The sequence below is a fragment of the Arvicanthis niloticus genome, chromosome 6 (genome assembly GCF_011762505.2).
Source record: "Arvicanthis niloticus isolate mArvNil1 chromosome 6, mArvNil1.pat.X, whole genome shotgun sequence".
Lineage (NCBI taxonomy): Eukaryota > Metazoa > Chordata > Mammalia > Rodentia > Muridae > Arvicanthis > Arvicanthis niloticus.
This window is the reverse complement of record NC_047663.1, coordinates 61,284,509-61,312,258: the sequence shown is the minus strand read 5'-3', so window position 1 is coordinate 61,312,258 and position 27,750 is coordinate 61,284,509. Positions and strand designations below refer to the sequence as shown.

At 48.5% G+C, this 27,750-nt stretch overlaps 1 protein-coding gene across 5 annotated transcripts in view; it reads left to right on the top strand.

Moving 5' to 3' along the window:
- The window catches only part of Rai1 (retinoic acid induced 1), a 93,988-nt gene that overhangs the window by 28,098 nt on the left and 38,140 nt on the right, over positions 1-27,750 (top strand). For 3 of the 5 annotated variants that reach the window (XM_076936719.1, XM_034507381.2, XM_076936720.1), the window contains exon 2: positions 7,191-7,319. The exons of 1 other annotated variant lie outside the window; for it this stretch is intronic. The gene's annotated coding sequence lies outside the window, so the exon portion shown is untranslated. Of the gene's footprint in view, positions 1-6,745; positions 7,320-27,750 lie in introns of those variants that run through there. One more of the 5 variants, XM_076936721.1, reaches the window with a different exon arrangement.

Sequence of the window (27,750 nt, the reverse complement as noted above, 5' to 3'; positions counted from 1 at the left end):
CATTGTACCCATTCTTGGGCACCTGGTTGAGTGACGGTGTCCAGGTGAGGGGTTGCTATTATGGCAGCCCAGCCCAACACAGGTGGTGCGTACACATGCTTGCTTCTGAGTACATGAGGGCTTGATAGTGCCTTCCTGATACAGGCAATTAACTTTTCTTCCAGCACAGGGCCTGACTGAATTTCTGGAAACTTTCAAACTTATTATATAGGGGTTAGTGCCTGTAGGTGAAGTCTAGAGCTGGAGGAAGAAGCTGTTTGGGCTATAAGGAGAAAGAGGAGGTATGATCAGCTGGTAATGAAGCCCAGATAAGTGACGGAGGAAGGAGAGTCAGAGCCAGTGAAAGGGAGAGGAAGACGAGCAGAGAGAGAAGGGGGATAGAAGCGTGCCATAAGTGTCAGAGTGGATGTCTCAAGGGTTGGGCAGGGTCTCCTCTCTTTTACCTAGGCATTCTCTGCATATGCTTAGGTTTGGGTTCCAGCTATAGTAAAGGCATATGTGACCTGGTGAGACCGTCCTCTGTCTAGCCATGATGACAGCCCGGATGGTTTCCTTCACCTCTGGGCCTCTGCAGGCACTGGCATCAAGCATATAAGTTTGGAGCCTTCTAGATGTTCACTCAGGCCTGTGATAGAAGAAAAATTGAACACCTGCACCATGGCACTTCTAAGACCCTAAAAATGGAGAGAGGAGCTTAAACTACCCAGGAAGCAACTGCAGGGGTTCAGAAGTGATGCTTTAGCTACAGCTAGGGTTCCTCAGGGCTTAGAGTAAGAGGCTTTATTTTAGGTTCTGCCCTGTGTGAACCTAGAGTGGTGTTGACTCCCTCTAGTGATATCATATAGGCTAGGGAAGAAGGTTGGACAGACAGACACATGGTAGGGAGAATCACAGATGGATAAGACCAGAGTCAGCTGAGAGGAAAGGCTGCTGGAGAGAGCCTGGTCTGCATTTCCACTTAAATCAGAGATCCCAGCCCAGGGCAGAAATGCATTTCTGTCCCTAAGCAGGAGCAGTGGACATCTAGGCAGCTTTCTGCCTTGCTTTTGCCAGCACCAACCCTGGACACCCATCTGGTTTTTGATCTTCACTGTCAGCTTGTGGGATTTGGAGGTGGGGGGAAGTGGGCTGGGAACCATATGAACTGTTTGAAAATACCTTACAAATTAGGAATTGGGATGGGATACCCACATTCCCAGTGGTATCACCACTAGTTGAGACTCAAAGCTCTTTGCTTTAAAAAATAAATGTGTTCTCTGTACTCCTCCCCTAGAGAGGGCTACTCAGCAGAGGGTTCTAATGTGAACAGAGATGTACAGGCTGGCAGTGAATGCTCAGACCACCCCCAGGCAGGCAGGGTTATCTGTTGCTCACTGCTGTCTCCCTGACACATTAACTATACCTGTCATGCAAGGAATATTCCACAGGTACATTGCAAAGCAGAGCTATAGCAGTCGGTTGGTTTAAGAATACATCAGATCCGCAAGGAAGTGAGGTCTGACAGCTGACCTGGGTTGACATACTCATAAAATGATGATATTGAAGCTCAGAGGTGGGTGGGAAGGTAATAGGTTGCCCATGTTGGACCCAGGCAGAAGACTATTCAGAGGACAGTCAATGAATGAGAGACCTCTTTGGAATGATGAAGTTAGCAAATGACAACGAGGGTGATTAACAGGTGGAAGGGGCATCATGGAGGCTGAGGCTGTTACCTCCTTGGGGCTAGTTTTGCCATGCCCTGGTGTCCACAGCATGGCAGCAGATCATGGAAGCTCTTTGTTAGCTTAGCTGCTCAGCCAGTATCATAAACTCTGCCATCAGACTAAAGCTGGAATGTGACCGAGCGCTTGCTGGCCTCCCTACTCCTGCCTTGGCCCTGCATTCAATCTCTTCGTGGCAGCCATGGGTTATAATGAGGACGTAGGGGAGATTATGTCCTTTCTGTGCTTGAAACACCACAAAGACCTTCCCTTACACCCAGTCATGTTCCCTGTAAAACAGAATATCCTTACTATGGTGTACTATGTCCTATGGATATGTCTTTGACCCTCTATGACATACTAAAGTATAACTACAAGCTTTCCTGCCTCTGGGCCTTTGCTTACTTCTCACCTGCAGCTTTCCCTCCAGTTATCTGAATATTCTCCACATAGTCTTTCCAGTTATGTTCTGAGCCTTAAGGTTCCTGGCATTCAATATAAACACACAGCCCTCACCCCATACTCTCAGCCCCTTCCCTGGCTCTACATTTTCTTAACACCCCAAGAGTAACAACTGTAGTCAGACACCACATAACATTTCACTCAATAACAGACTGCATGTACCACAGAGATTCCTAAGATTGTCTCCTAGTGTTTGTAGATATGTCTTAGTTTGCATAAGGACACTATGATGGCACAAGTGCCTGATGTAGTTCTCATGTTGATTGTATATCATTTATATCTCCATTCTGTTTCATGCCTGCCTGGGGAAGAAAATGGAATTATTGTCTCATTTCTTGCTGTAGATCCTCAGCACAGAGAGCATCTTGTGCCCAGTAGGTACTCAGCTCATATCTACCAAACCTCCTGTAGATGAACACTATACACACACACACACACACACACACACACACACACACACACACCAACATACCTACCAGACCTGTAGATGAACATTTTAAATAATTATGTGCATTGGTGTTTTGCCTTCATGCATTTGTGTGTGAGGGTATCAGATCTTGGAATTACAGAGAGTTGTGAGCAGGCATGTGGATGCTGGGAATTAAACCAGAGACCTCTGGAAGAGCAATCAGTACTCAACTACTGAGCCATCTCTTCAACCCTAGATGAACATTTTTACCACCTTAAAGTTATGTGACATTGGGAAGAGCATCTTTGGATATTAGTGACCCAGTCCCTGAAATGGAGAGAATATATGGAAATTTAAAATTGCCACCCCTCCTCCAAATAGAATACATGTAAAACCTGCCTCACTCCAGCAAAGCAAACAATAAAAAAACCACCCCAGCTGTCTTCTAAGCCCTATCTTGTAGACTTTTAGCCTGAAGCTATTAGCTCAGGGCTGTTTGAACTTGACTTCTGAGTCTCAGAGACACCTACTTACCTTGGTTGGGTGGGTCTATGTCTTTCTCCTCTTTGCCTGCTTAAGTGCTCCCTAGCTAACCCAGTCCTTGGTGGCTTTGTCCTTTGTGTTGTGCCCTCTCCCAACCCCCAGACTTCTCTGTGTTCCTGCTTAAATCCCCAGCCTTTCCATTTCTCTCTAGCGTTTCTCTCACTGTGCAATAAAGCAGCTGTTCAGATAGCCATAGGCAACTATGAGGCAGGCTGGTCAGCCACACCTATGAGAAGCACCCATAAAACTCTTCCTAACTCAGTAGGGGCCACCACTCTGCCGTCCCCAGGCAGGACTTAACTAGTGGAATCTGAGGCTTGGGACCCAGAAAACCCCCCTGCCTTGTAGCCCTACACCTGGCCATCCCTTGCATGAAAATGATTTGTGCTGCAAGCCGGAACTGCCTGCCACCACACAGAACCCTGCCAGCAGAGTCTTAGGGAACAAGCCAGAGGCTGGACTCATGCAGTTTAAATGTGAGTTTTGACTTTGTCATTTGATAAATACAGATTGAGTTCTGAGTACCACATGCTAGATACTGTACTGGGCAGAGTTGAATACAACTTCTCTTGACCCCTCTAGTTGGGAGTTCCACTGAGCCAAAATAGGCCCCAGAACAAATAAGTACTCCTCTTTTCTTGGGGAGAAGTCACCCATCACTACCTCATTCCTTTAGACCCACCTGGATCTGTGATGCATACTCATGGCTAGGTGAGTCATGTAGCCTGATTGAACCCCAAGTTTCTCTAACCCCATCACTCTGTCCAATAGGCTATCAGTTCATAGAGAAGCTATGGGCTGAATCAAGGTTCACCAACATTACCAAATACTTAGTCAATAGAATCAGGAACCAACCTACCAATGGAGAACACACCAAGGAACAACCAGAAAAGCCACCTACGAAACAAAAAGGGAATTGCCACTTAAAAGTAGGAAAGTGTTTTAGGCAGAGGAACCAGCATGTACAGTAAGAAGGGGCACTGTAATGAAACCAGAAGGTAGGATATGACATCAAGAAAGTCATAAGGGCCTGTGTGAAGGGACCATCAGCCACTGGGAACACTGAAGAGTTAGGCCAGAGGGGAGGGGGACTGGAGAGGTGACTCAGCAGTTAAGAGCACATGGTGATAATACAGAAAACCTGGATTTGGTTTCTAGCACCCACAAGGTGGCTCACAACCATCTGTAACTCCAGTTCCAGAGGACCCAACACTCTCTTCTAACCTGCATAGGTACCAGCCATGTTCACAGTGCACAGACATACATGCAGGCAAAACACCCATATGCATAAAGTAAAATGAAATTTTAACACATATTTTTTATTGTATGTGTATGAGTGCACTACATGAATGCTTGGTATTTGAAGAGGCCAGAAGAAGGTGCCTGAATCCTTGGAACTGGAGTTACAGATGGTGTTGAGTCTCCATGTGGGTCCTTGGAATTGAATGAATACCCCATCCCCACTCCCACCTCATCCTCTGGAAGAGCAGTCTGGGCCATCTCTCCAGTCTTCTTCCCCCAAAGTTGTTTTTTAATTACAAAATAAAATGTAAGAGTCATGGAAGAGAGTCACCCTCAGCCCTCCAGTATGGGCACACACTTTATGCACATTGTGTACACCTGGCCTTGTGAGTGACTGCATAGACGAGATAGGTAAGTTAGGAAGTGCTGTGGGTGAGGGTCAAGAGGTCAGTCTGACTGGTGGTTGTTTCCAGCACTGATGTGTGTTGGTTTATCACTAGGCTTGCTGGTGCCCACAGCAGGCCTTCTGCTTCTCACTGTCTCAGGACTAAGTGACAGAGAGTCCCAGGACAGGTCATTGAAGACCAAAACTAGGCCCTGCATTTCAAAGATGAGGAGATTAGACCTTATCCTGTAAGTTTCATTCTTGGCATAATTCTGCTTTGCTCTTCAAGTGACTAAGGAGGTCCTCATTGAATAATGGGACCAGAGGAAACTCAAATGCCAAGCTTGGCTGTAAAGACCTGATTTCCTGTACAAAGAACAGCAAGGGCCCTGGGCATCCACTTAATAAGGAAATCTGGTTTGCTTTTTCTTTTTGTCTGAGAGAGGATTTCAAGTATCTCAGCTTCACCTCATACTTGTTGTATAGCAGATGGCCTTGAACTCCTGCCTCTACCTCCTAAGTGCTGGGATTCCAAGTCAGTCAGTTCCCTCATGTCCAACTTGGAGTCTGTTTTTAAAGCATCTTTCCATTCCAATGGTAGACTTAGGGTGACTTTCAAGACAAGGGCCAGGAGGTAGAACAATTGTTGTCATACACTCCCTCTTAGACTTCACCAGGTTACAAGGAGAGCTAAGAAGAAACAACACAATCTTCACCCCAGCCTAGAAGGCACACCATCATGGGCAGGGTGGGATGAGGTGTAGGGTCTGTGGAGATTTCTGCATGTGCAAGGTGGGGTTTAGAAGTGTCAGCCACTGACCCCTAAGTGTGAAAAAGATAGCTCCTTTCCACAGAGCAGCTAGGTGCCTGAAGAGGAAGAGGTGTAGGGGAGCAGGATTGGGTAATGAATCTTGGCTTGAAAACCTAGATGGTACTTGAATGAATGGATGTATAGATACATTAATGAATGGATGCATGCATGGGTGGAGGGATAGAATGGGTGGGCTGCATGGGTGGCTTAGAAAAGGGCTGGCTAGCAAACTCAGTTTGCGACTAAGTGTGGCATTTCTATCGTGTTCCCAGGGGTCTGTCTTTAGTGTGATGGCAGTCTTTCCCCCCCCCCGCCCCCCACCCCCAGGTCCAGCCTCAAAGTCCCAATCTTCTTTGTTTCATCTTATTCTCTGGCTGTCTTCAGGCACTCAGGTACTATACCTCCCTTACTGCCCGCCTCCAAAATATGCTGGGCTCAACCAGTTTCACCGCTCAAAACCCTGAACCCTGTGTCTGTGGGGTCTGTAAGTGCCAGGATCTCTGAGATACATCTCTGGTGCAGTGAAAGGAAGCACGTCATGAAGGTCCCTACCTACTTGTCTACACCTACACATACACACTCCCACACGTCATTCTTTGCCCCAACCCCAGCACTGCTTGTTCGCACCTTAAACAGCTCTTCTGCTCGGTGGGATCCTCTAAGGGTTAGCTTCTGCCTGCCAGGTTTCAGACCCTACGCTATCACAGGCAGCCTCAGATCCCTGCGTGTGTCCAGTGCACGCACAGGCGCAATGTCCATACTTTTTCAGTCCCTTGGCCCCACACAGCAGCCAGCCCAGTCGCAAACAAGCCCATACTAATACACAACGCCCTCGGAACACAGCCCACGCAGGCAGCCCCGCCCACGCAGTCACACTACCACCTATAAACAATCGCACACAAACACCACCCCCACGCAACCACTGCATCACTCAGTCCCGCCGAGACCTACCGGCATGTTCAGAGGCTGGTTTCTAGTTAATCGCTCCCCCCACACCCCCATCACCAGCCCGTGACATTCACACGTAGGGCAGAACAGAAATTTATAGCCACACTGATACACGGTCCGGAACGTACAGCTAAGGGCTCACCCGTGGGCTCGTAAGTCACTAGAAAAAATATTAAAGCGTTCCCTCCCTTCTAGCTTTGGCGCGCGCACGCACAGCGCCCCCTCCCAGCCCCCACTCGGTCTTTAGGCGCCTAGGAACCTTGCAGCAGTGACCTGGCCACAGCGGTGAGAGCCGCGAGAGCGTCTCCTTGGCGCCCCCTCCTCCCGCTCGCGCCCAGTTTACCACTCCTCCTCCCTGCCCCCTCCCTCTTCTCCCCTCCTCCGCGTCTGGGGCGCGGGCTGCGCGCAGCCAAGCCCCCTTGTCGCGTGCCCCTCCCCGCGCGCGCCCTGCGCCCGCATCGTGCTAGCCCAGTGGACGTGGCCACAAGGCCGTCTCTAATTACCTCCTGTCCCCCCGGCGGCCAGTGAATAATGGCTACTGAGGGCACTCGCAGGCGCTGCTGAGCAGGAAGCGAGGGGCTGGAGAGGCGCGGCGCGCACGGGAGCGCGAAAGAGGAGCGAGCCCAGCGCCAGCGCTCGCGGCGCGCAGAGAAAGGAATCGTGTGAGCGCTCACATATTTTTCTCCCAAGGATCTCATCTGGCGGTTGGGTACTGGAAGAAGCGAGGGGGAGAGCGCAACGTTGCAGAGAGACGGCAAGAGAAAGGGAGACTGCGAGACGCGCCACGCCGGCGCCCCAAGACCCAGGAGGAGCCCGCAGGTATTGTTGGCGGCGAAGCTTTGTGTCTTCGGCGGGCTGCTCCGGGCAAGAGGGCTCCTTGAATCCCGGCCTGCCAGCGCGCTCTGACCTGCCGCGAAGCAGGGCTGCTGACGGGGGTCGCCGGGGGCACCCCTCCCACCGCGCCGCGATCCTTGTTGGAGTTGCGGGTTTGCGTGTTTGGAGGTTTTCCATGTGGGTGGAGGGGATCAGTCTCAGAAGAAGGAATTTCTTTTCTTTCTTTCTTTCTTTCTTTTCTTTCTTTCTTTTTCTTTTTCTCTTTCTTTCTTTCTTTCTTTCTTTTTTTTTTTTTTTGATGGCCGCAGCAGTTAGGTTGTGCTGGGGATTCTCCCCTCCCTTTTGCTCCACAATGCCTTGGTGAGCGGTCACGGCGACCGAGCTACTGGTGGAAGAATTGGGGCTGAGATGTCGCGGCGGGTGGCCGCAGATGGGGATGCTGGAGAAGGAAGGAGTTCACCTCAAGTTCGCAATCTGTGTCGGGAAGCTGGTTCGGCCTGGGAGGGCGTTTCGATCACCGGTCCTACTGTGAGCAACCAGTGAGAAACTTCCCGAGAGTGCTGTCTCCCGGGGGACAGTTTCCTGACGCCTCTGGGCGCTACTGCTACCCCTCCTCTCAGCCTTGGAGCGTTTAAGCCCCCTCCTCAACCCCCTCCCCCATTTCCCAGCAGCTTCCGGATCTGGTGGACTGATTGGCTTCAAACACTTCCCCTAGATACCCCTCCTCATTCCCTGTTGCGTCCCCTCTGCCCTGCGCCAGCCTGCCTGCTAAAACAGCTGAGTGGCCAAGCTGACAATAAAATCTTATGCCTTTGCGGTGAGGGGCAGGGGTCATGACTCAGCCTCTCCTGTGACTGCTGACCCTGCGCCCTAGGCAGGGGAAGGAACTCCCTCTTTCTTCCTTGTTTGGGTTGGAGAGGTTACCACTGGATGGTGTTGAGAGGAGGAGGCGAGTAGGGGTGCCCAGCAGGGAGAGTTGGGGTTCACTGGCTGGGCTGTGGATTCTGCCCGCCCAGGCCTGACGATTGGCTGGTGCCTTTGGGCACGTAGGAGAACCTATTCTAACCTCAGCCTCCTCCCTCCTGTACAGTGCAGGCTGAGGTGATCCCGGGAGGAGATGGGCTTGTATGACGAAGTGCTTGGCTTCCTGAAATCCACAGCAGACACCACTGCTCTGGTGACCCAGAGATCTGAAGCCTTCACTTCCCTGGGATGAAATGGGGTGAAGGGCTGCTAAGGGGGGAGGGTGATAGGAACAGTTGTTTTTTTCACACTGGTGCCATGGGAAAGAAGGTCTGTCCCAGAGAATTCCTGGGGACTGCAGTCCAGAGAGGGGGAGGGCTGAGCTCCAAGGGGGAACTTCTAGGTCAGAGCCTTGGCACTCAGAGCTGTCAGATCTTCACTTTGGGTTTGTGGAGAGGTATGGGGCTGGGCGGGCGTTGTGAACCTCAGCTTTGATAGAGACTAGTTGAGCTGCTCGGGGAATGGAGTCCAGATACCATAGGCTGGCTGTTCAAGCTGGGGGAGACACCTCTCTACCTAGAAACTGGATTCTTAGGGGAACAAGGAAGTATCTTTTGGGGTTAGGGAAATGGATTGTCTTTAGACTGTTCTGTGGTTAGGTCCAGGAACCCAAAGAGTTAACCTTCTCCCAGAAATCTGACAGTCCCTAAACAACAGAGAAACATTGTTAGCCCCTCCATGATAACAGCATGATACTGCCTGGCAGGAGCTGCAGATCCAGACCCCGCTTTCCCTATTCATGGCAGCAGCAGACTCTGCCACTAGCTGGACAGAATGCATGCTGGTTCCTTATTTAGGGACCTTGTAGGAGACAAAAGTCGGAGCTTGTGAATCAGGCAGCCAGGCTGTGGCCTTGTAGCTCAAGAGAGAGAGGTTATAAGCCTGGGTCATGGAAACTGAGAGGGATGTCATAGGCGCTGGGTTTAGGAAGAAGAGCAACCAGACCTTTCTGACCCTCTGCCTTACTCACACCCACACCTTCACCCCTACAGCTGAAGACCTGGGTCTTTTAAAGTGACTTTCTGACCACCAGGATAGACTGTGACATTTGGGAGTTGAGACAGCGTGGTGGTGAGGGCTCTGGGACGTAGAGCTTCATTTTGTTGCTCCAAGTTTGTTGCTGCCTCCTGTTCAACCCCAAGGCATAAGGGAGAGTTGGTACTGGAGAGTTGTGCATGGTGAAGGAGGCCTGGGGATACAGCACAGAGGGGACTACTTACCCTGCTCTGGACATCACCTCCGTTTCCTGTAGGCAGGAGCTATTCTCACAGAACCTCAGCCAGGCAGACTGCAGACAATATTGTCTGGTGTTTGGCTAGACAAACATAGGAGTGAATGATTAATGAGTGAGTCAGTGAGTGAAAGGGGATTAGAAGCAGCAGGTCATTTTTTAAAGGTATTTTTTGACATATATGTTATAACAGTTTACAAAATACCCTGAAAATAGAGAAAAACAAACAGATTATTGAGTGTCTTAATGGGCTCTGACAGTGCCTGCATGTTGGTATGGTTCTTCCCACATGTTGGCTTTGATGGTTGTTGATTTAAAAGCTTTCTTGAGTTGTCCATATTTAGATGTATGTATGTCCTGCTTTTGTTTGTTTGTTTGGAGGGGATGCTGGTAACACCAGCCTTTTCCTGTTTTATAACCAGTTCTTGTAAACACCAATGTTAATATCTTCAGGCTTTTCCAGTCAAATGGATTTGGTATAATTCGCTTAATACTGCCTTTTGTTCTATATACTGGAACAAAAATGGTGTAGTTGAGTATATTTTATATAGAGAGCCTTTTCTGGTGTTTAAAGGTGATTTCCTCAAAATGCTGCTGCCGCCACCACCATGAAAGGCTCCAGCATGCGTGCAGTGGAAGAAAAAGGCTTCTCTAGCTTTCTTGGGCTAAGTAGGACACTGTTCTTCCCTCCCTACTGTCTAGAAACTTCTTCGTGCTGCAAAGAACCTTGGCAATGAGTCACTTGTCTGACCTCCCTCTTTTGACTCAAGAAGAGGAAACCAGAGCCCAGAGGGGAAGTGAGTCCCAAGGTCACATATCAAGAACCTGCTACTGATCTGGCATTTGTGTTATGATATCTGGGAAGAGTCCTAGGCTGAGTTTGCCCATTTCATAGATGAGAGACCAGGTGAGGAGAAGCATTCAGCTTGTCCATGCTGTCTATAGCTGGTGCAGTAGCAAACAGGCTCCTAGCATCTTCTGTGTCATGTGCACTGCTGTGGCAGTGGGTCTAGGGCTACTATTTAAGTCCCCAGCCTGAAGTGGTTAATCCTCCCCCCACATCTTACCCCTTTACCATCTCATTTTCCAAAGAAAAAAGTTGAGGGTTGGAAGCAAGTACATCAAGAGAGGTGGGGCTATAGAATTCAGGCCCCAGGTGGTAATTCTTCCCTCTGCTGCAGCTTCCAAGTTCAGTCCCAGCTGTGGTCTGTTAGGAGCTGGGAAGGTATAAGCACCTATCAGATGTACTGTGTCTGGAATGGGGATCAGTTAAGTCCATTTAGAATTCTTCTGATCTGAAGTTGACTATGGACACCTGGAGTGAAAGGAAGGAAAAGAAACAGATGAAACAGCGATTCCAAAATGGGGGAAGAGGCTTGGAAGGAAGAAAATGGAGGAAGGAAAAAAATGGGATAGAAAGGCTTTTAGATCAAATAAAGGAAGTAAAGAGAGAGCCCTGTGGACCTCATCAAGTATCCAGAAGGAAGACTGGAACACTACAGTGGGAATGTCATGCCAGCGGGTGCCGGGTGCCATGGGGTGGCTATAAAGGGCTGAGTGCTGTTCTGTCACCTTCTTCATAGGAAACAGGAAACAGAGGCCACTAGCCTGGGTCTTATATGCTTCTATGTGGCTTAGGTCCTTCTGACCCCAAACATGTTACACCCAGCCCTAGAGACCCTTGTAGCATGCAGCTGTGGCTTCTGATTCCCCACCCAAGAACAGGGCCCTTTTTGTCTCCTCCCTGCCAGCACTTCATCCCTGAAGGTTGAAACTATGCTGAATATGGACATTTGTGTGGGCTGTGTGCAGGTGAGTGCTCATCCGTGTGTTGTGTTTTGGGGTACTCCCATGTGTGTGCCTCTAATCCTCCTCCCCCCTTAGTTATTTTTTTGAAACAGGAATCTTACTATATAGATATCTGGCCTCCAACTTGTGAGCCTTCTGCCTCCACGTGCATATTCCTCTGTCTAGACACATATGCCTCTATGTTCTCCTATGAGTGCCCTCCATGTGGATGCATGCACATCTCTACAGGTATGTGCTGGGGGTGGTATGCAAGCTTGTGTATGTGTGTGGTTGTGAGCATATAATAACTTCCTGATGGCCTTGAGGAGACCCAAGCGCTAGGCAAGAGTCCAGTTCTCAAGGTTGTAGATGGTAGGAGAAGTGAGGTATGGCCTTTTGCTGAGAGGGATACACTGGGAGAGCAAAAAGAAAGAAAATCCTAGAAGACTGTCTTTCTTGTGGTCTCCAAGGAGATCAGCCTGTGAAATGATCCGCACGTTAATTAAAAACGATTATATCCTGATTGAGCTGTTTCTGCTCAACCCCCAGCCAGGAGGAGGCTGAGGCTACACTGGGGTGGGGGGAGGAGGGTGTCTGTATCTGGATAAACAGGGTCCAGCCACAGACTCAGGACACAGGCTTGGAGGGCTATAGCCAGTGTTGGGGATATGTGGCCGATTAGAGTCCCCTGAGGTGATGCCCTTGAGGTCTAAGGTGCTGGATGGCGCCCATCAGAGTGCCATGGATCTGTATTCATGTGCATGGTACTACATCATTATTTGCATAACTCTGCATGTTGGTATGTGTGCTTTGTTTTATAGAAAACCAACATGGCTTCATGCAGCCAGATGTTGGGAACTCCAGGCCATACCCAGTCCTCTGGCCTCAAGACCCAGCCTGTTTTCTTAGTTTTTAGCTGCCCCCAGACTCCCATTTTTGAGCTTCGACTTCTACAGAAGCTCTGGGAAGCTAGGGCCAAGAGAGTCTTCTCATTCTCCATGTCACTAAGTTCCTTCCTTTCTGAGGTCCCATCCACACAGAACATAAGTCGTGTTCTTCAAGTGGGGAATTTAACAGCTCACCACCTAGATGGTCATCATCTGACTTGCACCATTTGTATCTGCCCATACTGTCCTATGTTAACTGATAATCTGTGACAGACCAGACCCAAGTGCCATAGGGGCTTGCCGGCACTACAGCCACACTTGGGATGCACATACTAAGATTTCTCTAGGAAAGCCCAGGCCTGGCATTGCTCTGCTTTGCTAGGTTATCTTTCCTGTTAGCCCAAGGAGTGCTCTGGTAGAGAGTCGCAGTCACAAGCATCCAGTGATAAAGATATTCCTGTAAACCTGCTCACTTCAGCATTTGGGAGACCCGCCCACCACTCTACCTCTTCCTACTCCCACACACTAACTGGCTGCCTCTGCCCCAGGCTTGCCCTGATTCTCTGAGAGGGAAAGACTCATATCCAAAAGAATTGAAGGTTACTGCCCCAAAGTAGCTGAGCCTAATTTTCCCTTTGGTGCACCAGTGATGGTAGCTTTTCCTGGCAAGTCTGTCAGGAAGTGAGATAGGGTTTGTTTAAGTGCCTGACAGCCCCGGATGCCAAAGGACCCATCTGTACATCTCTACTTCCATAGCACCCATGTATGCTGCCATGGGAGAGGGGAGAGAGACAAAATGTGATCCTTTAGGGCTTTCTAGGAGACAGCCTTTGGTGCAGCTAACTCATCTCAGTATGAGTCTCTTGGGGAGCTAATGTGCTCACTGGAGCCACCTAAGGTTACCTCATTAAAAGAGGAATGTTTGGGAAAAGCAATGGAATACTCCTGCTAGGCTGGGTCCCAATGAGATTTATTAGATCTGACCTCACATTCTTACAGGGAGCTTGACCAGGGGGAGGTGTTATAAGTCAGAAAATAGTACTCTGAGAAGGAGAGGGGTGGGTAGGTTGGGAGGTCAGCTTCATGTTCCAAAGGGCAGAACTGGGAGGGAAGAAGACAGGTGTCCACTCACCCAACAAAAGTCCTTAGCACCCATAGAAACAGTGACCTTGCCTGCCCCAGTCATCCCTGCAGGCTGCCACCTCTCAGGAGCAGTTTCAGCTGAGTTCCCACCTCTTGTCTTTTTTCTGCCCATAATGTGACTTCTCCCCACCGCTTCAGGTCAAGGCTTGGGAAGCTGTGTTTAAAATGCTCACCTGTTACCTTGTTTCATCACGTAGGTCTGAAGAGACACATGCTCGCATAATGCCAATCCAAGCTGGCAGTATAGGTGAGGCTATGGGGCCAGCTGGTCTTCCTGGAGATGTAACCAGAGTACCTGTCACCCACTTTCTCACAACCCAAAATTCTGGGGTTCAGTAGGGCAAAAGCAGAATTAGAGTCATTCTGTCGTGGGTGCTCTGGCCATATAGGCTAGCTTATGGTGTAGGCTTCAGCCAGAGCTCAAGTAGCCAGGAAAAGCTATGGGGGAGACCACCTTGGAGGTTAGAATGTAGAATAGAGGTGCTGTATAGGAGGTATCTAGATCAGGAAGACCTAGGTCAGCCTGACCTTGTACTTGTGGCTGTGAAGCTATATTACTGACAACCCATATGTCTGTCTAGGAGGCCCTGCCCTAGGAGACCCTGGCAGGTGTCCCAGAGGAAGGGGACTCAGAGCACAGTATTCTTTGCCAGAAAAAGAGCATTGGCAGCTCAGTATTCTCACCATTGTGCTTGAGGCCCACATACAGTGCAAGACAAGGAGTATGTGTGGATATGAGCAGCTCTAGGTCAGAGTGGACACAGAGAAAGCCCAGACAGTACCTGCAGCTGACACGGCACTGGGCTATGACTGCAGTGAAACACATTACTTGGACGGCACTGGGAAAGAAGGGCTCACTAAGCAGAGAGCATGACTAGCTCAGGTAGGAACACTGCGGAGTCAAGGGAGATTGGCAAGTCCACACCTGTTTCCAAGGATATAGACAGCCCATCTTCTCAATACCTTTGTGTCCCCTTCCTGTTGTGGCTCCTGTACAGACCTCCTGGCTGAGGACAGCTAGAGGGATGCAGGGCCTAATCTGTTCCCTAATCGCTTGCCTGAACCAGAACCGTTGGCCGGCCATTCTCTATACCAAGGAGCCCTGAGGTCAGACAGGGAAAAGATGTGGCAGTCCTGGGAGCCATAATCAAAACACAATAGATTACAGTACTAGATTAAAGAGGATTAGGATACAGATTGGGGTATAGCACCAGAGCCTGGGTAAAAGCCTGCTGGGTACCAGGCCTCAGCCTCTCTTATGTCCTTTCTTCAGACTTCCTGTCACTAGAATGTACCTTCACCTCTAGTTTGCAGATGTAGAAACAGAGGTATGCTCAGATCATGTGCTTCTGTCTGGAAGCACTCTGGGAGTAGCCCCTGGCCATGGCTTGAATGGATTCCTAGGATATTGGGTGTGGTAGGGTAGCAGGAGAAGAGGCCCTTCTGCTGAATTCCCTAGTTGATGTCTATGAGTATACACGAAGACTAAACCCAGGGTTGCAGCAGGCCTGAAGCAGGAGTAGGTTTGAGCAAGGTAGAGCTTCCTAGGACCCCTATGTCCTAGGGCCCTAGGGAGATAGACACTAATTTTAGGTCACTCTGGGACTGTAGAGTAATTTACCCTGGGCCAGGCTCTGAGCTGCCATTCATGGATTTTCTGCTGTGTAATACAAACATAACCTTTCTGGGCATTGGCTCTGCAAAGGGCTCATTCTTCTATTGTTCATTGTAACATGATTGGCTGAGGAGGGCAAGTAAAGGGGATGACCCTTCAGGTTCCCTCTCCAGTGATCCCAAAGAGACATTTTTGTGTTGAGGACTTTTACAACACTTGTCACCTACTGAAGGTGGGCTCTGTCATACCGCATTTGACAGAACAGCATACAGAGCCCTCATGGTTGACAGCCTCTGCCAAGGAAAGCTTGCTTTGTGTTTCCATAAGCCTACCTCACACTGTCTCTCTGAAAAGACTTGAAAAGACTTGCTTTTCAGAGAGCTAAGGCTGGGGATAGCCATGGCTTGAGAAGGGACCTCCTTAGATGGGCAGTGTTTGTCAAGCACAGGGCTTTAAAAATACCATGTTTAACACAAAGATCTTTGTGCTTTTAAAAAGCCAGCTGGTTGTCAGGTATGGTGCATGCCTCTAATCACAGTGCTTGGGAGGCATAGGCAGGAGGGTTTATATGAGTTCCAGGCCAGCCTGGTCTACATAATGAGTCCCAGGCCAGCTACACAGTGAGACTGTGTCTTGAAAAACAACAGAACAACAACAGCAACAACAAAAATCACACCTAACTAATGATAAACTGTGTTTGGAAGGTGTATCCAAGAATTCTCTCCTTGAGTACTCCCACCTCCAGCAAAAGAAAGGGTGCACAGGAGGGATATCCAGCTGTCAGGGATAGGTGACGGAAACAGGCCTCAAGTGCTTGTGAGTGTGTTCTTGCCTGTTAAGTACTTAGTCGGCAAGGCCTGAATGCTAACACCATTGTCTTCTGCTTGTTCTGGAATGTGATTGCAGTTATTCAGATGGCCTCAGTGTCAGAGCACCAGCAATAGGGGTTTTTGTTCCCACTTTTAGCAGACCAGAAACCTGGAGCTCAGTAAAATGAAGTGACATACCTGGGTCCCAGTTGAGCAGGACTGGGGACAGAATTCTGCCAGTCCAGTGTTCTATCTCATCTCAGACCCAGAGAAATTGACTCTTAAGGTGTGCTTTCTTCTTGTGCATTTTCAAGAACACTCTTTTAGTTAATATGCGGGAGAGACTTCCACATTCTTCTACATAACCTTTTGCTGAAGCGACATTGTACGATAAAAGGGTCCCAGGAGAGCCAGTGCAGTTTGGGCTACGAAGGATAGAGAATATCGATGCAGTAGGCTGGGCTGCTCCCAGGAGCTAAGAGGACAGCTCTGTTGCCACCAGCAAGGTGTGGCCCTGGCTCACTGCCATCTTAGACTTTAGGACCATATGTTCACTAACATCCATGTTTAACTTTGGATTTCTTTTCTTTTCTATTTTTGGTGGGAATGCTTTTCCTAGCAAAGGAAGGTCAGGCATAGATAAAGTATGTCTCCTGAACAGGACTGGGAGGGATGGAAAAGGGTGGTGAGAGACAGATGTCAAATCTCTGTGTCTAGGCAAATGCTAGCTAGTTGGGGGTCACGGCCTGTGCCGAGGGCACAGTGGAGGGCATATTGAAGCTGTATTCACATCCATCAAAGTGGGCTCTGGAGGTTCCAGTTAATTGAGGCTGGTTCTAAATTGGGAGGCTTAATAAATGGTAATTGTCCTCCTGTGACAGCAGACCAGAGCTATACAGTATCATCCCAACAGATCAGAAATCATGCATGGTTCTTTCCTTTTACTATTTGGGGGCTCTGAGAGTTGTCTCACAGAGGCCAGGGGCTGAGGCCCCTTCTGTGCAGTTCCAGAGTAGAAGGATTGCAGTGTACCCACGTCTATACTGAGCTTCTGAGATACTCCCAGAAGTACATCTTTGTGTGGGGTGCTGGCTATCCCCTACTTAGCAACCCCCTTCCCCGGCACTTTACCTTTCCCACAGGACATAGCTTTATGTGTTGGAGGGAGAACAGTGCATGACTATGTGGACGAAGGTGACATAACCAGGCTCTCTTCTACCCAAGGGGATAGGGCCACCCAACACACTTCATTTTAGTGAGTATGCATGCAGATACTAAATATATTGTTCTCACCTTCCTAATTTCCTTTTTTTTGTTTGTTTGTTTGGTTTTTTTTTTTTTTGTTTTGTTTTTTTTTTTTTTTTTGAGACAGGGTTTCTCTGTATAGCCCTGGCTGTCCTGGAACTCATTCTGTAGACCAGGCTGGCCTCGAACTCAGAAATCCGCCTGCCTCTGCCTCCCAAGTGCTGGGATTAAAGGGGTGAGCCACCAACGCCCAGCCTACCTTCCTAATTTCCTAAACCCCAAAGTACTGTGATTGAACTTCTTAACAGTTGACACTGAACAGCTACAGGTTGTTAGTCTTACTGATTTGCACTGTCTGTGGATTGGGAGAGTGACTCTACTTCTTGGCATCCCCAGAATGTAAGACTCCTAGGGAAATCGGGAAAGGTTTACAGTGGGTATGGATATATCTTAGATGTGTGTATAGATAGACGGACACATTTCCATGCTATTCTGAGCCAAGGTTCTAAAGGGTGACATGGTCTTACTGTGCATATTATAGTTTTTATCATGCTTTGTGTATGTAGGCAGTGGTTCTTAACCGTGAGGACATAGTGAAAGGGTGTCTCCCCCCACCCCCCATGCTACACCCTTTTACATTCCTGCCCCAGGCAAGATCCTCTAGCCCAGTGGTTCTCAACCTTCCTAGTGTTGTAACCCTTTCACAGTTCCTCGTCTGGTGGTGACCCCAACCATAAAATTATTTTTGTTGCTACTTCAAAACTAATTTTTCTACTGTTATGAGTCATATTGTAAATGTCTGATATGCAGGATATCTGATATGTAACCCCTTTGAAAGGGTTGTTCACCCCCAAATGGGTTGCAAACTATACATCCTTAGTTCCTGGGACAAGAGGATCCAGCAGATGGCTGAGAGGTCTTCAGGAGCCAGAGAGAAGAAGCAAGGGAAGAGAAAGCCTGTACAATCTCTTTCCGGGAGATCTTGGAGGAGGAAATAGGTCTCAGTTCCTTCAGCATGTGAGCCAAGGCGGGAAGCTTTGCCTTAGTACTTCCAAACATGGAGCTGGAATGGTTCCAGAGCGAGGATTTCTCTAGAGACAACATGGAGAGCATTTCTGGAGGAGGTAATTTCTGAAGATGAAATAGGGGTACATTTGAAAGTGAAATGAGAATTCTTCTGGAGATAGATTTTTTTGTTTTGTTTTAAGATGAGGAGGCTTTTCTGCATTCTGAGTATTGCCAAACATAATGTTTCTGAGAATGGAGCCTTTCTAGAGATAAATTGTAGTGCCTCTTTGAGGATGATTCTGGAGTATTTCTGGAAACAATGGGACACTTTTGGGTCTGAGGTACTTCTGGTGGTAAAATGAGCATCTGGAGATGGGACATAACATTTTTGGAAAGCTTTTTGGAGTTGGAATAGAGTTGTTAGGAGAACAGTGACATTTCTGGAGATGGATCATACTTGAAGATAAAGAAGGTGTTTCTAGAGATGGAACACTTTTGGAACTAAGGAATTTCTGGATTAGAAGAGAGCATTCCTGAAGAGAAAATGGGTGATGGCATTTTGGATCAAGGATGGTCATTTCTTGAAATGCAGGGGCATAGCCAAACAAGCTATTTGAAGGCCTCTTCTGATAGTACCCAGAGACCCTCCACTTTCCTCATGCCCATGCTCTGTGGGGTGGGTCTGAGGTGCAGAGATCAGTGCTACCTTTGTCCTCCTCTAGGCCTGCATAGTAACTCCCTAAAGGAAGACCCAAGCTCTCCCAGGCCTGTTTTGGGGTTGCATCCCCAATCTTCGTGTGCCCAGGTGGCCTTCAGTCTCACCATGGGATAGCTAGTGTTGAGTGCTCAGATTTCATTTAATTCAGTTTTGTTAGAGCCAGCTGAGGCTCCCTTTATGGCCCCTTGCTCTGGGGGCCTCTACTCTTTCTCTACCCCCCAGCTTCTTGTGCCTGCCTTCAAGCACTCTGGAGGCAGGAGGATGGGTGGGGACCACAAGGGTGACCCTAAGAAAAGGCCCAACTTCTTTCCCTGGCTGTGGGGTAGCTGGATACCTCTTCTAATTCCAGACATTGAGGCCTGTTCCCCACTTGAGCTGGCCTGGAGCCCTGTAGCAATTATTTCTTTGCCTTAATTGAAATTTCAGCCTCACTGAATATCCCTCAGAAGTGTGCGGAGCACCAGCCTCAGGTGCCCCTCCCTGCCACAGAGGATGGTAGTGTATGTTGCAGTCCCAGGGAGAAGGTCCAGGTGGGTGGGTTCAGGACAGTTATGGCAGACTGCTAAGCATAAATTATACTTCTTTTTTTTTTTTTCTTCCCCATGAGACTCAGGCGGAGACAAACAGGACAGAGCAGGATTCAAACCGCAGAGAGAGATGGCAGAGGGCCCCGCGCCCTCTGCAGGTGAGCCCTTTAGCTGCTGCGCCACTGCCGGTTCGCTTAAATTATACTTCTTAACCTGCTGGATTAGGAGATACTTAGAGAAAACATAGTCCCAGGCTGGCCAAGAAGTAATGGTGGGGTTGTGAGGAGTGAATGATCGAGATAGCCTGAAGATGTAGGATCTCAGGAAAGCCTGTGCTTCCTCTTCATTTGACTGGAAGAAGTGTGGGATGATACTCAGGTAGTGCCTGATAGCTGATGGCAACAGGCCCAGTTCTTGGCTCAGGGCTGAGTAAAGCATTGTGGGTAGTGTGGGTTGGGGGACTGTGAGATAACCCATTTCCTGACTGCTGCTGGGTGGAGTATGGGTTAGATGCTATGTGGGTGCTGTCTCCCTTTTTTCCCCATCTTGTGTGGTCCTAGGCTGGACCTGTCTGCTGAGGGAGAGAACTCCAAGGAACACTGCTCCTGAAAGGGGGCTTTTTAAATGGATGTGGCGGTGTATACCTTTAATTCTAACACTTCAGGAGGCAGAGACAGATGGATTTCTGTGAGTTTCAGGCGAACCTGTTCTATTTAGCCAGTTCCTAGCCAGCCAGAGCTATGTAGTGAGACCCTGTTTTCAAACAAAGCAATAAAGGTCTACTGATGTTAGTGATATTTGTCTGGGCCCTGGAGAGCTATTGTGCAAGGCCCTCACCTCATTCCCTACTGGCCCCCAGAACTTGCAAGAATCCAGACAGCCTGTATTGGCCCATGAATATCAATCTTCTTCATCAGGGAAGTGGGTCAGATTGGTAGGAGTTGTCAGAACTAAAATGACCTCCAAAATACCTAGAGCTGCAAGTACTGTCAGCTTGTGTCTGGCACCTCTTACACATTTTGAATTGGTGTTGGGCAGCTGCAGTCCTTTCAGAGGACATCTGTCTGGTACCTAGAAAGAATCTAAACATAAGCACCCTGATTAGGGCTGCTCCTCCCCAGCAGAGGGGCAGTTTTGTGACAAGGAAAACCCAAGGCAGTTGTAGTGAAAACTGACAGGATATCAAGCGGGGGGATGCCTATTATGGGCTCACTGGATCCCCTACACTGGGGCCATCCATCATACAGTAAGCTCCTGAAACACTAGTCTGCTCAGCATGGCTTCCGGTGCTAGCTGCTTGCCCCCAACATTGTTCACAGCCCACCCTTATTGGGGTATGTGGCTGTGGCTACCCTCTAAGGGAGAGAAGGGACAGGGATGACTAGACAGGACAGGACATGTCTGCCTTCGGCACCTGAGAAAGTGAAGGCGGGTGCAAATGAAAATGGCTATCCCACTTGCAGTTCTTTACTTGATGACTCTGACAGGGTAAAGAAGAAAAGAGTGAGGACAGAGGTCTAAGCTGGCAGCTAAGAGATCTGAGTTGAGACCAGGACTGATGACTGCATCATAAGATGGTTGCAGCTCTAGAAAGCCATCTTATTGCACATTCCAACATCTGTTTCTCCTTTCTCAGGTGAGCTCTGCCTTCACTCCTTGAGAATGTTTAGGTTCTACACACAATGCCTCCCTTGTACTGGCCAGGCAAGAGGCTGAATCAGTTGGTGATGACCAAAGGCTGCCAGGGGTGGGTCCAAGGCACCAGCCCTACTGCCAGTCAACTGCTAAAGCTGACTTCTTCATCTTGGTTGCAGACAGGGCTGTAGTTGTGGAGCCCTTCCCATGCATAGAACCACCAGCTATGGTGACATGATTTACCAGTACAGGCAACTCTGCTTCCCACTGTAGGAAGGGTGGTGGAAACCTCCAGATGCTGTGGCCCCACCCCAGGATGAAGATCATAGGCCGGACCCAACTTATGCCAGAGGGAACAGTCAGCATCAGAGGTTAGTGTCTTAGTGAGTGGGTAGTCACTAAATTAGGCGAGACCTTGTCTCTGGTACCCTGGACTTGGCATCTACCCAGGAGAGCCTTTGAACATCCAGGGAAGGTACTATGTGGGTTACACTGAACAGAATTCTGTGGATCATGCTGCTCCCATGGTCTAGGTCCTCTCTAAAGAGTACATTTGTCTGCATGGTTTGTCTGCTTTTCCTGTCATCCAGGGAACTCTTGTGTCAGGGCAGTTTGCTGCTTCCTTAGAAATGCTGTCCAGAGACACCTGTTTTGTACCCTAACCCAGTTGTCTCCATAGAGTTGGGGATCACATTCCTCATATGGCTCCCTACCTGTACCAGTAGGAAACTGGCTTACTCCTGGAGCTGCCCAGGTGAGAAGTGGCATTGTGCTAGGGTTTTGTGTGGTTACAACACTTTCAGTAAGTGCCTCTGAAGTTGTGAAGCTAGACTTAGAGAGTGAAAGAATTCTCCAGACCATAGAGCCACCTGGGATTTGAACTAGGTCTTAGAGCAGAATCCTATAAAAAGCTGTGCCTGTCGGGACCAGGGAAGGAGGTCTGGTGGACAGTGTTAGTTGGTGTTTATTTCTGACCTCCACCCTGTCACCTACCCAGGCAGCAAACCCTGGGACAGATCCTGTCTTATTTTCTCCAGAACAAAGCAGGATAAAGCCAAGGCTTCAGTGAGAGGAGGTAAAAGAAACCGAAGCGTGCCTTTTGTTCCCCAAGAAAGCATCGAGGGAAGCAAATTTGTTCTTGAACTGTAATGGGAGGCCTTCAGGAGCCATGAGGGGAGATTGAGGGAGAGGTACTTGGGCTGTTATGCCACTCTCCCACCCCCACTTCCATCAGAGCATCAGGAGGTGGCCACCATTTTAGTATTCAGCATACACGATGCTCATATGTGCATACATGCACACGAATCTAGTCACATACGTATCGTATGCTCCCAGTTCCCTTCTCAACCAGACCTGGGACAACTGACTAATAGGGGGAGGTGATGGAGAAAAGGAAAGAGAAAAAGAGAGATTAGGTGAGAGAAATTCAGTACTGGATACCTTAGTTCCCAGCTCCCAGTGACTCACAGGGCAGGCTCAGCCACCTTCCTGAGGAGGAAGACCTATCCTCTGGGCCCCTCCATCACCCCATTAGTAAGATGAGCTCTTTCTTGTTCCTGAGTCCTGAGGCAGAAAGAAGAATCAAGGACTTTTCAATAGGAGAAACCTCCTGGGTGGCTTCCAATAGTTGCTTTTGTGTGTGTGTGTGTGTGTGTGTGTGTGTGTGTGTGTGTGTGTGTGGTGTGTGTGTGGTTGTTAGTGGTGAGGAACATGCCCTGCCCTCTTGTCCTTGTCCGGCTCCACTCTGCTTTGGCTGCCTCCCTCCACCAGCTGCATCTGGAACCGCCTGTGCCCAGGTCTCCACATGGATGAGCATATTTCTCCAAAGCTCAAGTCTTTTATTGTTCCTGCCCTTCCCTTCTAACTAACACCCTTAGCTTAGCAGAGGCCAAAGGCAGCCTTGCATCTCAGGAAAGCCAGAGAATCCCCGAGGCTTTTCTGAAAAGGCTTAAAGCTGGTGCTCTGTGCCGAGGAAACAAAAGCACCCTCCCTACATCCAGGGTGTTGGGCCTGTGGTCCAGGGCCATGCTCATGGCCATCCCTGCAGTGCGTGTGGATGGGGAATGAATGGAAAACAGAGTTAAGGAGAGGGATAGAGGAAAGAAGGGAGATGCATAAATCTATTTATCAGACACTGCATATCTTAGGCAAGCACATTTCAGCTGTTTTGGCTTTTGGCAAGCTGGTCCTATCCTTTAATTTTCTAATAAAAAGGAAATTATATTTTCTGAAAAGGCAGTAACCAGCTTCATGTCAGTGTCTCTTTTAGAAACCCTAATTCCTTTCTTGTGTGTCTGCTAGCTCTAAGGTGGGCTCCTGTGGTCACAGTTAATGAGAATGGCGTCAGAGGGTAGGGGTTTGGGGCACAGAACAGATGTGGGATACACCCTAAGGCTTGGTCATGCCCTTCCCAACCTGAGCTATTCACTTCCAACTCGGTCCATGGCTCTAGGTGCGAGGACCAGGTCTGACTCACAGCAGAAACTTAATACATGAAGGATGAATATATTATTACTGCTGATGTCTAGGTATCCAGCAGGTTGTTTGGATGATGAAATCTTGGTTGGAATTAATGAAGAAATGAACAAATGAATATCTTCAGTCTTAAACTGACTGGATGGACTTACCCATCCTCCTTCTCCAAGTCCTGGAACTAAATTTATTAGAAATTGCCAAAAATTCTGTTACTCTCCCTACTTTAAACCATATACGTTGTTTCACTTTAAAGTTTTTACATTTATTTATTTTGAATGTGGTAGAGAAAGTATTTTCATTACAGTGAAGTGGGAAAGTGAGAGGAGAACTTACTGGAGTTAGTTTTCCTTTCTACCGTGTGAGTTTCAGGAATTGAACTCATGTCTGTAGGCTTGGGAGAGATCATCTTTGCCCTCTAAGCCATCTTGGGAACCCATATACACTGTTTTCAGTGTTTCATATTTATTTTCCAGATTTACTTTATATCTATGAACTTTTTCTATATGTACATGAATGTATGTGTATCTTATCTGGTTATAGCTCTGCCTTTGGCGGCTACAGATGGACCCTGCCTGCTGTCCAACCAGGGCCATAGGCCGTACAGAGTGGCACTTATACATGCAACCCTCTCCAGAGGATTGTGTCGTCTGTTTTACACATGCCATCATTCCAGTCCTAGGTTTAAACAAACTTAGGTCGACAGAACTCTGACCATAGTGAGCACTTACCAAACAGTAGCCTTGGTGATTTGGGAGCAGCCTTCCTTGCTCTGTGTACAGTTCTAGGCCCTGAGCATCTTCATATCCCTACTGTGTCTACATCTTCACAATGAAGAAAGCATGGATTCTGAAGTCACAGAAACTCCCCACTGCTAGTACCAGGTTCTACCAGACCAGTTTGTGTCAATAGAAAAACTAGAGCCTGCTAGGTGGTAGTGGCGCACGCCTTTAGTCCTAGCACTTGGCACTCAGGAGGCAGAGGCAAAGGCAGGCAGATCTCTTGAGTTTGAGGCCAGCTTAATCTACAGAAAGAGTTCTAGGACAGCCAGGGCTACACAGAGGAATCTGTCTTGGGGGAAAAAAAAAAAAGACAACAACAACAACAAAAATAGTAGTAATATAATACTAGGACCGTGGGATATGGGGTTTTAGATCTCAGTGAATGTGAATGTTTTCTTCAAGTTGTTTCTGACTAAGGTGGAGTTAGCCATTCACCCAAGCTTGAAGGCCATTGGAGTTCAGCCTATAGGAATATACCCAGGGCATGCTCCTGAGGCCTCTCTGAGCCACTGTTCTTGGGTAGCCCAGAAGTCCAAATTGTTAGACCCCACTTAGATATAGCTGGTCTTAGCTAGGAACTTGAACCAGCAGGGTCAAAACAGGGCCAGGGACATACAGGTGGGGACTGGTTAGCTCTGAATCCATAGAGGCAGTGGGCAAGCTGGTGGACTCTGGTAGGGCATTGATTGTCCCCTGGTACCTAGTAGGGTGTGTCTTTGAACTCTGTCTCTCTGTAGATATTTTGTAGAGTGTGTTTAGGGTAGGGAGGCTTTGCAAGACAGAGAGAGGTACAGAGCAGTTACTAAGGCCTACAGCCCCAAGATATGGCTGCTCTGTCCAGATTGGCATGGGTCATGCTTAGGGCCTGGTGACCACTGGAGGAGTACTCAAGGACAGGAAGAGCCCAGAGGTGGCCTGTGTATTCTTGCTGTCCTGGTATACTTCTGTCAGGCTGCTCTGCCAACACACCTGTGAGCACTCTCTACTTTCTGTTTTTGATTGTTTAAATTTTTGTTACATTTATTGTGTGTCTCTGTGTGTCTGTGTCAGGGTATACACACTATAATATGGAAGTCAGTTCTTCTTTCTGCCTTTTGGGTTCCAGGGATTGAACTCAGCTATTCTGGTTTAGTGACAGGTGCCTTTACCTGCTGAGCCATCTTGCCTTCCACCACCCCCCTGCTTACATAATCTTGCTTAAAGATCTATGGAGAGACAAGAGTTCAAAGGCCTTTGTGTAGCAGGAACCCTCCACTGATTTGGTGACCATGAAGCTGGTCAATGTCCTAAAGGTACCACTGCATCCCCCATCACCCTTGATGATAAGCTGCTCCCCAGAAAGAAAAGTCTTGTCATAAAGAAAAGGAGAAAGAGGGAAGACAGGCTTTCACAGCATCTCTTTGAGGGCTGGTGTCATTTTTCTGATCTGAGGAAGCATCTGTTCAGCTCTTCAGAGGGTGGGGGGTTGCTTAGAGCTATGCAGCTTGGAGTAAGCCTGCTTCTATCTTGGGGGTGTGATGAGCCATGGGGTCCCTGCTCCCACACAGATTCTTGCTTGGAGTTTCCACAGCCATTAAGTAGCCCCTGGCTGTCCCTGCCTCATCCAAAGATGGGGGCTTCCTGGGATAATGTTAGAGTCTGCCCTTCAGTGCCATTTGGTAAAGACCCTACTATGCATGAGTGCTCACACACGGCTTTGTTTTTTAAAGATACAGCTGCCAAACAAATTGCCTGTATTATGTGATGATTAATTCATTACCCTGTTTCTTATTAATTAAGGATAGTTATAACTGCCTCTCTGAGTGTTGATGGGGGAGCCAGGAGGGTCTCTAGCCCAGAGAGGAGCTTTAGTTGGGGTGAACACACTGTACCTCTGAGAGTTTCTAGAAGACATGGTGATGGCTCATGGAGCCACCCATATCACCAGGCTCAGGCTGACTGCCTGTCTCTTACATAGACACTGGCTAGTAGTCTTCCAGGAGACAGAGGAACTGCTCCCCAGCCCTGATAGTGGCAGCAGGGGTAGCTGCTGTGTCTGGCCCTGCTTTAGGCAGAGCAGAACATGGATAGTAGAGGGTTGTCTTGTCATACCAAGATCTGCATACAGAACTAAGGAACCAATATGTGGTCACAGTCCAAAGGCACTGGCTGTAAGGAAGATGTCCTGAAGATGGCACTGCTCCAAGAAGTTTGGGGAGTTTTACATTTTTTTAATGGTTCTGGGGATGGAACCCAGGTCCTGTATGTGTTAGGGAAGGAAGGTTGCCACACACAGCAAAAGGAACAACATATGCAAAAATTATGTACATTGAAGCACTGATGGTGGGTTACCCTTTAAGTGCTGAGTGTGAGCTGAGGGAGTGACATGGTCCCACAGTGACACCCCAGGGGCCTCTGCCTTCCTGTACTGTTAGGTACCCAGTGACAAAGCCACTTTTAGGCCCAGGGCTTTGTTCTCAGCCAGGCTGGGATGTGCATCACAGCAGCCTCCAGTGCCTTTCAGGCCTTCCTTTTAATTTTGCTGCACCCAACTCCCAAGATTCCTGTTGAGAAAGAAGCTGAATAGAGACCAGAGTCTGCCTGTCAACAGAATTGATCTTCTTGCAGGTCCCAGCTGTCTCCAGGGACATCCTCCCCCAAGTGCTGGGATTAAAGGAGTGCACCACCTCACCTGGCCTTACTTTAGGTTTTGAGACATGTTCTCTCTGGGAACTAGAGTCTGCTCATTGGGTAAGGCCAGCACTGTGTGTCTTCACCTTCTCAGTCCTAGGACTGATTATAAACTCTCCTGGCTCCTCATGTGGACGTTGGAGATCAAATTCTGGTCTTCATGTTTCCATGACAAGCACTTTGCTGACTGAATACCTCCCCAGGCCCCATCTCAAACTATTGAGTCTACCATTTTGGAAAGTAAAAGAATAGTTAGCTGTGACCCTGACACATTTGCGCCTCCAGCAGGTCCCTTTTACCATGTCATCCCTAGGTCCTGGGTCCAGATTTAAGTTGGAGATACTCTTCAGCACTTGGAATTGGAGAACAGTTTTTGATCTGCAGAAACATAAGCTTGTGTATGTACACAACTTTTCATTTGATCTTGGGAATCATCACCCCTGGGGTGAGTGTTTGGAAGGCAGCCACCATGCTGATAAGAAGCTGGGACCAGAGATGTTTATCGTTATACATGTTGCACGCTGGACTCTGCACAAGCCTGGCACCTGAAGTGTTTTGTACAGAACCACGTGGCATACCTCTGGGCATCATCTTCCCTTCCCCTTTTCTGTAACAGTTCAGGCTTGTGGCATTGATGAAGTTATGAAAATTATGTATACACCAGTGAAGAACAGACCTAAAAATTCTTCCATTCACCCTGTCCATTAGGCTCAAAAGGACTGTCCCCATCTTGCTGAGGAACAAGGGAACCTGGATCAGATTGCTCTGGACTGAGATGCAGGGCCAGGTGCTCCCTGTTTTTTCAGGTGGGGACAATTGAAGGAGTGTGGGTCATGGCCTAGGCTAGCTTTGCCTTCCAGGCA